We start from the raw sequence: 13,034 nt of genomic DNA, 5'->3' as shown, positions 1-13,034 counted from the left end.
GAAACGAGTCGCCAGTCCAGGTTCAATGCATGATACAGGATGCTTGAGGCTGGTGCACTGGGACAACCCAGAGGGATGGTACGGGGAGGGAGGAGGGAGGAGGGTTCAGGATGGGGAACACATGTATACCTGTGGCAGATTCATGTTGATAGATGGCAAAACCAATACAATATTGTAAAGTTAAAAAAAAAAAAGAATCCTCTGTTCCTTATCAATTCCTGAATATTTAGGAATTAAGAACAGAGGCAAGCCCCTCTCTTGGGTCTGAGGAATCCAGGCATTTCCTTCGTTAGTTTTTCAATATGGTGATAAGTACCCTCTTCCTTCTTATGAACCATACAGTAAAAGTGATTGTTTACAACTCTCTCTCTCATATGGATTGCCTATGTTTTGTAAGTCTGGAATTTTAATCTTTATCTTTGCTGAGAATAACTACCTTGTAAGACAGTATATATGGCCACACCATGTTGATTAAAACACCTTTGCTCCATCAGAGCTTTGGTCCCCGTGTCTTTCTTTCTCGCTCTCTCTCTCTCTTTTTCAGGCTAATTTCTGGAGTGCAGAAGCTCTCTGGGTTCACTTTCCTGCCTGGGCTTCTAAGAGCCTCTCGAGAAGGCACTCTGCACCCTCACCCCCTCGAGAGGGCGCCTGAGGCCTTTGTGAACAGAGCAAGTCCCGTGTCAGGGACTTTATTGGCTTTCTGAGTAAACCAAGGAATACCAACCTCTTTCTCTCTCCTTTACTTTCTTATCGTTGACTCCAGACCACCAAGTTCAGGTCCATTAAAGGACCTCTACACTCCCTGAACGAAGACCTGTCACCAACACACTGTGAGGCCCTTGACAAATCACTCCCCTACCCCATGAGTGCCTTTCCAGGCCCCTTTGCCCTCTACTCTCATCCTTACTCACCTCCTGCCTGCCTCATTCACCTTTGTGCCACCAGCACATGGCACAGTCCCCAAACATACCAGCTGCTCATTGTGTACTGGTCATACTGCTGCTGCTGAGTGCCATATCCATGCCAGTTCTAGACATTTGCTCACAGAGGTCTTTCTGCCAGAAACACCTGGCCTTACCAGCTGAAAAGTGACACTCATCCTATAAAGCCCAAATCTGGCATCACCTCCTCTGAGAAGCCCTCCAGGACCCTCCCATGCATAGACCACCATTCCATGCTCTGCTCCCATGGTTCCTGGGAGAGGGACCTAAGTTCACCTCTCAGCCACTGTGTCCATGTCCTTCCACTTGTTTTGATCAGATATCTCTAGGCTTGTCCCTTATATCAGGGTCATCAGAACCAGTACCTTCAGGTCCCTGTGACTCACCCGAGGCTCAAATCCTTGGTGGTTAATGCCATTTGGAATTAGAAGCTTGTGGGATAGGCTGACAGCATGCTGCTCTTTTAGACCTTGGTTTATTTTTCCTTGATAACAGATCTCACAGAAAACCTTAAAACAGAAAGTCAGTCCTGTGTGCTGTCTGGTTCCCAAGCAAAAAGCCACCATAAACAGAGGGTTGAGTGTGTGTCAGGGTCTGAGTTGGCACTGTACACACATTTCCTATTTAAGTCTCACATCAGCTCTAGAAATTGTTGTCTTCATATTGCAGTTAAAGAAACTGGGTTAAAAATGTCCATACCTTATAAATCATGCAGGTGGACTGCCATTACTTTCGTGCTTTGCCTCAAAAAGAAGGGGCTGGAGTGGGCCTGGATTCCCATGGAGGTCAACCTGACCTTTCATCAGGGCTGCTTCATTCCAGGACATGACCCTGGGGCATTGTGGCTCCCTCCCATAATGCAGGCCAGGAACCTGATCTGATTTTGCAGATAAGACAGCCGAAAGGAAGGAAGTTGAGAAAGGAGCCAAGATTCATATCAAATTTGACATTGGACATTTAACACGTTGCCAAAGAATGTTCATATAGTCAAAGCTATGTTTTTTCCAGTATTTATGTGTGGATGTGAGAAAGGAGGCTGAGCACCGAAGAATCAATGCTATCAAACTGTGGTGCTTGAGAGTCCCTTGGACAGCAAGGAAATCAAATCAGTCAATTCTAAAGGAAATCAATCCTGAATATTTACTCCAGTGAACTGATACTGAAGCTGAAGCTCCAATACTTTGGCCACCTGATGCGAAGATCCGACTCATTGGAAAAGATCCTGATGCTGGGATCATTGAAGATTGAAGGCAAAAGGAAAAGGTTGCAGTAGAGGATGAGATGGTTAAATAACATCACTGATTCAATGGACATGAACTTGAACAAACTCCAGGAAATAACGAAGGACAGGGAATCCTGGTGTGCTGCAGTTCATGGCATTGCAAGGAGTCAGACACCACTGAAGGACTGAACAACAACCTTTCACCTGGAGAGGCAGGTGGAGAAATGCAATGCAAGGGAGGGGCAGCCTGAGCAAAGACCCGAAGATTGTGGATACTGATTGCAGCCATGAAATTAACAGATGCTTTGGTGCGGTTACCGCAATGATCTGAAGGGGGTCTTTGGCAATCATGTGGGAGCACAAAAGTGCGGGGAAGAGGAGGGCTGACTGTGAGCCTAGTGGAAGCAGCTGCCCGTCAGAGCTCTTGCCCAAGGGTTCCAGGCTGAGACCCAGTCTTTGCTTTGCTATAAAGAGATTGCTGTGGTGATTTTGGAGCCCAAGAATATAAAGCAAGAAGTCCTCCAGGCCCCTGGATCAGGCCTGAGAAAGCAGGAGGGTGAGGAAGACAGGAGCTGGAGCATCAGGAGGGCCTGGGCCTGGGCATGGTGTTTGCAAGTGTTAGATGTCCAATGTCAGACTTGGTTTGAATCTTGTATTTTTTTTTTTTTTGCAAATTTCTTTCTTTCTAATTTTTCTCCCTAGTTAAAAAAAGATTTTGGATTCTAAAAGACAGGTAATTGAGTAATTGATTTGGATTAGAGGTTTGAAGCTGAAAGGTACTCTGCTAGGTTCTAAAGATATTGCAAACAAGCTTTACCTGGAGAGAGGAAGCAGATTCAAGTCAGCAGATTCCCAACAAGAGGGGTGAGGAGTAATGAGTGGGGGTGGAGCCAGAGCCCCGAAAGCCACACCAGATATCCTGGGACATGTGCCAGGGGGCACAGCCACTTCTGTCCTTCTGGCAATCAGGAGACTAAGGGAATTCTTGTCTGCTGTCACTGTTGTGCTAAGATACGGTCTTAAAAAATAACATCTAGCCACTGTGGAAAACAGGGTGATGGTGCCTTAAAAAATTAAATTTGGTATCAGCCTATGATCCAGCAACTTCAGCGAAAGAACTGAAAAAGGACTCTGGAAGAGATGTTTATACACTCCTGTTCATAGCAGCATTATTCACAATGACCAAAAGGGAGAAGCACCCCAAGCGTCCATCAGTGGGTGAATAGATAAGAAAAAAAGCCACATATACATACAATGGGAAGATCCCCGGGAGAAAAAGACTTCCCACTCCAGTATTCTGGCCTGGAGAATTCCATGGACTGTATAGTCCACGGGGTCACAAACAGTCGGACAATAATGGGCGACTTTCACTTTCAAATACATACAATGGAATTTTAGTCACACTGAAAAAGAAGGAAATTCTGACATGTGCTACAGCATGATGAAATTTTAGGACATTACACTAAGTGAAATGAGACAGTCACAGAATGATAAGCACAGTATGAATCTGCTTATATGAGGTCCCAAGAGTAAGCAGGTCCAAAGAGAAAATTAGTATGGTAACTTCCAGGAGTTGTGGGAAGGGGAAAGAGGGGGTTAATGTTTAATCGGGGCAGTGTTTCCATACTGCAAAATGTAATATGTTCTGTGGAGGGGTGGTGGGGCTGGTTGCTGAGCTGTATACTTTAAAATGGCTAAAATGGTAAATTTGGTGTTATGTATATTTTATCATAATCAAACTTTAAAAAAAAATCCTTGAAAAGACCAACATTTGTGGAAAAATACAACAGCACCTCAACCCTTTACAATTTGCAAAACATTTTCACACACATAACGATATATCGTACAACATCCAGTGGTGGGAGCATTTATTAGTTCTGTGTCACAAGAGAAAACTAAGGTTCAGACTTGACCCAAAGTGGGGAAGCTGGCTGAAATGAAGTGAGTGCAAGTTGCTCAGTCGTGTCTGACTCTTTGTGACCCCATATAGTCCATGGAATTCTCCAGGCCAGAATACTGGAGTGGGTAGCCTTTCCCTTCTCCAGGGGATCTTCCTAACCCAGGGATCGAACCCAGGTATCCCTCACTGTGGGCAGATTCTTTACCATCTGAGCCATCAGGGCAACCCAAGAATACTGGATTGAGTAGCCTATCCATTCTCCAGCAGATCTTCCCGACCCAGGAATTGAACCGGGGTCTCCTGCATTGCAGGTGGATTCTTTACCAACTGAGCTATCAGGGGAAGCTGACTGGTTTCTCTGAATCTCATTTTGGTATCTTTTCTGGACTATGCTATTTCCCCAGCAGAAAGGAAATTCTTAAATCTTCAGATACGCAAAAAATATTATTTTCTTCTGTAAATCTTCCCTGTTAGCTTGATCTGAGTCACAAACATTAAATACCACTAAACTTGTCCAATTTATCTGGCATATGAGGTGAGCTCGGCGGCCCGAGTGCCTAGTGGCCAATAGGGAGCAGATATGCTCCGGGTCCATGGGCACCCACTGCAACTGGCACCGAGTATCAGCTCACTCCTGGAACAGCCCCAACCTCGGGGGAAAGCTGCCTGAACTCTTCCCACAATCTCTGCCCACAGAGACTCTGGGCCCCATTCTGCTGTGTCCATGTCTCCACCTTGTATGTGAGTGGGGAGAGAATTTGCCATCACACAGTCCTCCTGGAATTCAACTCCCCCAGGTTTTTGCTGTGACTTGGTTTCCTTATTCATAGAAAGAGTGTGTAGCTTCCAGTGTCACTGAGTGTATGAATAAGACAAGTAGAGACAAGGCTTGGCATACAGTAGTGCTCAGTCAACAAGAAGCGCTACTTTCTGGGCTCCAGGTGTCTGCATTACCTTCTTTTTTCTTCCAAAGCCCCATTAGATTGTCTGCTATTCTCTTCATTCCCGTTCATTCTCATTCAAGGATGAGAAAGCAGACTTAGAGGATTCAGTCATTGAATCATTTGTGCCCAAAGTCACAAAGCTGGACTCACCACCTCCCCTTCTTTTACCCACTAATTCTCACCACCATCATTCAGCTCTTGAATCAGAGACATCTAAAAATTAGCAATTGCAGACTCATAAGACAAAAAAGCACAGTTGCAAAAATACTCCAGATAGTAGTCATCAAGTCCATCTGTCAACTGCAGCTCCCCACCCTTGTGCCAGCCACAGCCTCGGGGCTTTTGCTTGGCAGCAGAACTTGTCCTGCAAACATCGGCATCAGCAGCTCATGTCCTGCAAATATCCATTTGGCCAAATACTGCACACTCACATTCCGTCCCCCAGCACTCAGAGTTCAGGCTGGAATAGATGCCCCTGAGCACAGACACACAGGGGTCAGGGGGCAAATATTCAGCTGCACTGCCCCCCCCACCCCCGATACCCCCAGCCCTGTCTTGTAGTCCCTGACCCCACAGGAGCTGCTGGGACTCAAGGATGCCTCCTCCTTGGAGCTTGGGGTCCTCTGGACACAGCTAGCTCTGGGTGTCATCCCTGAAAGAGGGACAGTGGTGGGCAGGTGTTTTCTTGGTGGGAAATTCTAGCATAGTCACCTCTCCCACCCACTCATCTTATTTTTTTTTTCTTTTTAAAAATTTATTTAAATATATAAAAAATTTTTTTACAATGTTGTGTTGGTTTCTGCCATTCAACAGTGCAAATCACCATAATTAAACATTCATCCCCTCCCCCCATCCTATCCCTTTAGGTCAACACAGAGTGCCAGGCTGGGCTCCCCATGCCATACAGCAACTTCCCACCACCTATCCATCTTATACCTAATAGTGGACATATGTTGACACTATCATCTCCATTCCTCCCACTTATTCCCTCCTCCACTGTGTCCACAAGTCCATTCTTTACATCTGTGTCTCCATTCCCTCCCAGTAAGTAGGTTCCTCAATACCATTATTTTTTAGGTTTCATAGACATAAGCATTAATATATTATATTTGTTTTTCTCTTTCTGACTTACTTCACTATGTATAACAGGTCCTAGGTTCATCCACCTTACTAGAACTAACTCAAATTCACTCTTTTTATGGCTGAGTAATATTCCATTGTATATATGTACCACATCTTCTTGATCCATTCATCTGTCAATGGACATCAAAGTTGCTTCAATGTCCTGGCTATTGTAAATAGTGCTGCTATGTACCTTAGGCAGAGAAGGCAATGGCAGTCCATGGGTCGCTAGGAGTCAGACACAACTGAGCAACTTCATTTTCACTTTTCACTTTCCACTTTCATGCATTGGAGAAGGAAATGGCAACCCACTCCAGTGTTCTTGCCTGGAGAATCCCAGGGACAGGGGAGCCTGGTGGGCTGCCGTCTGTGGGGTCACACAGAGTCGGACATGACTGAAGCGACTTAGCAAGCAAGCAAGCAAGCATGTACCTTAGGATATATGTGCATTTTTCAATTACCGTTTTCTCAGGGTATATGTCCAGTAGTGGGGCTGATGGGTCATTGGTTGTTGTTCAGTTGCTCAGTTGTGTCTGACTCTTTGCGACCCCATGGACTGCAGCACGCCAGGCTTCCCTGTCCATCTCTACGTCCTGGAGTTTGCTCAAACCCATGTCCATTGACTCCAAGATGTCATCCAACCATCTCATCCTCTGCTGCACCCTTCTCCTCCTCCCTTTCCCAGTGTTAGGGTCTTTTCCAATGTGTTGGCCCATCAAGTGGCCAAAGTATTGGAACTTTAGCTTCAGCATCAGTCCTTCCAATGAGTATTCAGGGTTGATTTCCTTAAGGATTGACTGGTTTGATTTCCTTGCTGTCTAAGGGATTTTCAAGAGTCTTCTTCAGCACCGCAGTTCAAAAGAATCAATTCTTTGGCACTCAGCCTTCATTATGGTTAAACTCTCACATCCATATGTGACTAGTGGAAAAGCCATGGTTTTGACTAGACAGACCATTGTCGGCCAAGTGATGTCTCTGCTTTTTAATATGCTGTCTAAGTTTGTCATAGCTTTTCTTCCAAGGAGCAAGCTCCTTTTAATTTCATGGCTGCAATCACCATATGCAGTTATTGTGGAGCCCAAGAAAATAAAGTCTGTCTCTATTTCTACTTTTTCCCCTATCTATTTGCTAGGAAGTGATGGGACCAGATGCCATGATCTTAGTTTGTTGAACGTTGAGTTTTAAGCCAGCTTTTTTATTATTCTTTTTCACTTCATCAAGAGGCTCTTTAGTTCCTCTTCAATTTCTGCCATTAGGGTGGTATCATCTGCATAGTTCAGGTTGTTGATATTTCTCCTCCCGGATCAAACCCACATCTCCTGCATTGGTATGCAGATTCTTCACTACTGAGCCACCTGTGAAGCCCACATGTATACATATGCAGGTACATGTAAAACTGAATCACTTTACTGTATGTGTGAAAGTAACAGAATATTGTAAATCAACCATACTTCAATTGGAAAAAAAAGAAAGAATAAAGACACTGCCTAATTAAGATAAACCTGCTGGGATCAAAGGTGAGCTGATTCTGGTGAAGGAGGGCTAGAGACCACCACCAGGGGGAGACTCTTTTTGCTGGGACAGCAAACCCTGGGGAGGGCGATAGAGGAGCCTCAGATGCTTCTCCTGGACCTCAATAATCTTAACCCTTTGATTTTTCTCCCATTTTAAACACTTTCATATTCCTGGCCTCTTGTTGTTAGTTCCCCTGCCTCTCTGTTCTGCCCCCAGTGTGTTCTTTAGTCCAAAATAAGTGGTTTCTCCCTTCCCCTCACTCGCTAGTCCCCCTCCTCCCTTAGTCCAGGCTCTAGGCTCCTTCCTTCTCTCTTCCACCTGTATGCATTCCTCCCCTGCTGTGCTCAGCTGCAGAAATGCCAGATTCCTAGCACCCAGCTCCATCAGTGTTGTCTCCCCCTCCTTTTCCTTCTAACAAGGTGCTCTGAACCTTCACCTCACATGTGTGCCTGGTCCCTGCACTGTCCTGGGGTGGGGGTGTCAGGCCCTACTGCAGGCTCTCAGAGGTGCGGGTGAACTCTTCCAAATTCTTCTCCAGGACCTGCTCCTGCTGCCTCAGCCTTTCAACTGACTCTGTCTTTGACCTCTCATGCAAGCGCTTTGCCTCTTTGACCAGGAAGGACACACCCATAAAATGGAAGACGTCTACAGTGACCGCATGCACCATCTGGGCTCCTTTGGACATTGCAAGAGCTATGCTTCCAAAAGCTTTCCTGACTTTGCCAATTTGGACTGAGACTTGGTCATGAAGCACTGAGAACTGGCTGCTAAGTGAGGGTCAGCTTTGGCCAGCTTGAAGTTTTGGACATTCTTCCCAATGCCTTTCATGGATTGGTAGAGTTTCTTTGTAGAGGAAACAATCTGGGGTGTGACCTTATGTAGAAGCCCCCAAGTCACCTCCTTTTCGGTGATGCCAGTTGACACAAGGCGACTGGCTTCAGTTTCTGCTGATGACCTGCTTTTACTTTCCACCATGATGGTGGACACACCAGTCACAGCAGCCACTTCTCCCAGCCCTATCCCACCAACACAGTGTCAGACCGGACCCCGCTGACATGGGTGCCAGAGCCAGGCCAAGGATGCTCAGGAAGCAAGACACAGAGCCAGCAGAGGCGGTTGCCACCTTGGAGATGGTGCAGTCCCTGTGCGCTTTGTCAACCTTGTCTGCCAGCGCACGGAGCTTTTTTATGCCCTCCTCAAGTTTCTGTTTCACCTGAGGAAACTTCTCCAAAAACCTCTTTCTGTCCAACTGGCCTCGTTGGAGCCTGTCTTAGTCCCTCATGACCAAGTTTCTGTGCAGTTTGTTCAGATATTTACCTAGTGTATCTGCCTCTTTCCTGTAACAGTGAATGCCAAGGTATTAAGAAAGACTATGTTAGTCTGTAAAATAGGTTCAGCAAGAGCTATTCTGCATAAGCTGCAGATTTTATTATAAATCACCAGGAAAGAATTTTACAAATGCAAACATTTTTTTCAACATTAAACACATATTTGGGCATTGTAGATGCTCCATGTACATAGTCAATCCTGGAATAAAGCAGCAAAAGTCACCTTCTCTTAAGAGAAGTATTTGATAAAGACATCTCACAGGCAGATCAACGCCATCACTTCTAAAGTGTGTTTAGAGTGGGAACTCCACAGATAAACAAAGGCAAGTGGGATTAGAGCAGAAAAACTGTCACTCAGGGCCTGAGTGTGTAGTGAGGAGTCAACGTTTTTTTGCCCTTGGACACTGGGAAGTGGTTCCTAAGCCCCTAGAATATTCAGGCTGATACAAGTATCCTTGTGGCCTGGGCCATTGGACAGTCTGACAAGGTGATGAGTAGCCTCTGGGTCACGTGCTATCAGTTCTGACCTCTGGAGAAGCTGGACTGTAGTGCATTAGTCTGACCTCCAGGAGGGGCTGGAGACCACAGGTCAGGATAATTTTTTAAACAGGGTGAGTATCCTTGGAGGGCAGTGTTCTGTGTGTCCTGCCGCACACTGAATCCAGGACATTAATGTGTCCTGAGGACAATGGAAGCTTCGTGTGTGAAACCTGCCCAAACTCTGCCCTTTGGCTGATGGGAAACTGCATCCCTCCATGTAATAAACTGTAACTGGTATCATGACAGCTTTCAGTTCTTAAACTTGAGGTAAGTTGTGGGAGTCTCCCAAATTTGCCATTGGTGTCAAATGTAAGGACAGTCTTGGGAATTGTGCCCCAGAGTTTTCAGATTGGTTAACTCTCTGTACTTGGAATTTTTAAAAATATCAAAACTCAGAACTAAAAAGACCCTTAACGATCATTTTGCCTGGCATCTGCTCTCCCTCAAGCCTGATTTCCATGACCTTCCCAGAGGAAGATCACTGGGTCCATCCACTGCCCCAGTTGACAGGGAAGCAGGAGATGTGCTGTGAGCCCTGGCTCCTCTTGGACTCTCCAGCCCACCTCCCTGACTCCTGACCCATCACTCAGCACCCTGACATCTTGGGTATCACCAGCCTAACTCACACTTTACCTGTGACAGCTTCACCAGTCTGCCCTCCAAGGCCATGTGCAACTTTGTGGAACCTCTAAAGATTCAAGAGACTTGAGGAAACACTCATCTGAATGGCTGAGCCTAAAGAGACTGGCACTTGCACAGCTGGTGGAGGAAGTGTTTTCCTCTTGTTGGGGATGTGTGAGGCTCCCCAGAATCCCTCAAATGACACACAATCACAGCCACTCACTGTGACCCTGGAGGGCTCCCTGAGCCACACAGCCTTCCACTGTCAGGGCGGCTCCACGTAGACTAGAAGAAGGTCCCAGATGGAGTGAGAAGCCAGGTCCCAGGCAGGGTGTGCAGACATGGTCACCCAGGGCCCTCTAGCCCAGCGTGAAGTGATCCTGTCAGGGAGGGAAGAAATGTCCCTCCCCCCTACCCCCACTCAGGGGACCTCTGTTAGAGTCACAGCCCCTTCAGTTCTGTGTCCTTAGGGCCCACTCTCTTCACTCTAGTCCTGGTCCTGCTACCCAAGCCTGCCTACTAGTCCTCCAACCTGGACCTGCTGCTCCACCCTGAGCCCTGGGTCTGACCCTGGTGCTGGCCTCCCTGGGCCTTTGGATGAGATGATTGCACTTGGTTCCCCACCTCTGACTCTGCAGTTCATTCTGAGGCCATCACCATAGTCCATCAAATTGAATTGCTATTCCCATTGAACACAGGACAGACCTAGGGCTCCAAGACATTAGCCCAGAGCCCCAGAGCTGGGCAGGGCTAGATCCAGGATCCTACCAGCTCCACCCAGTTCCTCTGCAGCCTACCTGCTTTATGGGCCAGCAGGATCCTGCAGGGTTGGTACAGTCCCTAAGATAGGGAATGAAAGCACTCTAGTCAGAATCCCCAGGAACAGAAAGTGATGCTGGTATCAGGATTTCCTGACTTGTCCCAAAGGATATCCTTCTTGGTTCTCATCTCCAGAAAGAAGGCTCTTGACCCCTGTGTCTTTCCAACAAGCTTTTAAATTTTAACATTAATTGAGTATCTACTCTATACCGGCTATTGTTTGAAACACTGCATGCATGATCTCAGTGTCCTCACAATAAAACTGAGCAGATAAAGAAACTAAAGCAGAGAGTAGTTTAGTAACTTGCCCAGGTCACATAACCTGCTCTTCTCACAGGTTTCTATCGCTTCTCAACCTGAGGTTATATACTTCCAGCAAATGACGTGGAGGAAATATTCCTCATGCATTCTTGAGATGGAACATCCTCAACTCCATTCATAGAATGCTGCCTGGGGGAGATGTGCCTGCCAGGAGGAAGCTAGCCTGGGTGAGATCTTCTTTGGGGGATCTGGGTGACTTAGGTGACGTTCTTGGCACACCTGTGTGGGTTACCTGGACAAATCAGCCTCAGCCACAAAACTCTCTCAGTGTTTCTCTTCAGTGAGTAGGAAATGCAGTTCTTCCTTGCTCACTCTTTCCGGAAATGTTCAATGACACCCTTAAAAAGGCTTTTGCCTTCTAGACAGGAAAATAAAAAGATCAGAAGAAATTATGATGGAAGGTAAATGGTACTGAGTTTAAAGCGGTTAAAGTTCATCTTAGGTACTGATGATGGATTCACCAGGGGCTTTGGGTGGACTGTTCTGCCTCCCAAATTCATAAGATGAAGCCCTGAATGTCCCTCCACTCTTGCAATGACTATATGAAGATAGGGACTTTAAGGTGGTAATTATAATGATATGACGCCATCCATAAGTGTATGGCCTTAATATAGTAAGATCAGTGTCCTTATTAGAAGAAAAACCAAATCTCTCTTCCTCTCTCTGTCCTGCAGCATGAAGACTTTTAATTTTTCTCTTTTTCCTGTGTCACTAAGGGAGAAAGGAATACAGGCCTCACGTGGAGGGAACCCAAAACACTAAATCTGTGTATTGATCGATTGGGGTGTGGGTGGATGGGGGAATAACTGAGCACTTGGGTGTCTGCAGGGAAGCCTTTGAGATCAATAGAGTCAGTACCTGCCTGAGGTATCACACCTGACAAGCAGGTGCTTATATATGAGAGCACTTGGCAGGTGTCTAAACACAGAACAGGGAAGGGGGGATTCAGGAGAGGGGAGAGGTTTCCACCTAAATGAATACATTCCAGGTAGAGGGGATAGCACCACACTAGGCAGGACCTACTATGTGGCCCAGGCCATGGATTTGATCCTCATCACAACATAGGGAATTTTCCAATTTTACAGGTGAGGTCAGGTAAGGCACTCCACATCACATAGGTGACAGGAGGCAAAAGCCAGACTGGGGTTCAGTTCAGAGTCCGCTGATGCCTGCAGGGCAGTTGGGCTGGAGGTAGGAAGAGAACTGGAGGAAACGGCCTTGGTGGTTACGCTCCAGGATCTGGGAGCAGGAGGAAGCTTGGACAAAGGAAGAGGACAGGAGAAGCTCCAGGGATGCTGGGGAACTTGCTCTCCATGCCCCACCTGGCCTTGGGGACTCCCTCTGCTGTCCCCCCTCCCGATGGCTGTCCTGGCTTCACTTCTGAGTCACTTACTGGACAACAGGATGAGAAAGTGAATACCTTAGACTTGGCTCCCTGAGTAGAGGTCCTGGAAGGAGGCCTTGTGGATGGATCCCTGGGTGGGGGGATCCCCTGACTCCTTCGGGGGACCTGAGGATGCTTATCCAGTCCCTTCTTGGTTCTTGATTCTTCTCTAGGTTAATTCAGTCAGTTGGTACCACCTCAGTTCTGGGTCACAAGTAGGAACCAGCCAGATAAGAGACTGCTGACTACCAGAGTAATCCCCAGCTCTTCTGAGCTCATGGTGGCAGCAGGGGGTCTCAGAGATGTCCCTTCAGCTCCTTATATGCGTCTGGCTGGAAGAAGGTGTGGCTTCACCCTTGAGGAAGAAAAAGCAGACT

At 46.8% G+C, this 13,034-nt stretch overlaps 1 pseudogene; it reads right to left on the bottom strand.

Annotated features, from left to right (window-relative positions):
* Positions 1–8,131: 8,131 nt before the first annotated feature.
* LOC105003440 lies at positions 8,132–12,588 on the bottom strand (annotated as a pseudogene).
* Between the last annotated feature and the right edge of the window lie 446 nt (positions 12,589–13,034).

This window comes from Bison bison, unplaced genomic scaffold, assembly GCF_000754665.1.
Source record: "Bison bison bison isolate TAMUID 2011002044 unplaced genomic scaffold, Bison_UMD1.0 scf7180017864468, whole genome shotgun sequence".
Taxonomy (NCBI): Eukaryota; Metazoa; Chordata; class Mammalia; order Artiodactyla; family Bovidae; genus Bison; species Bison bison.
The sequence above is the reverse complement of the archived record's forward strand: the minus strand, read 5'-3'. Positions and strand labels throughout refer to the sequence as shown.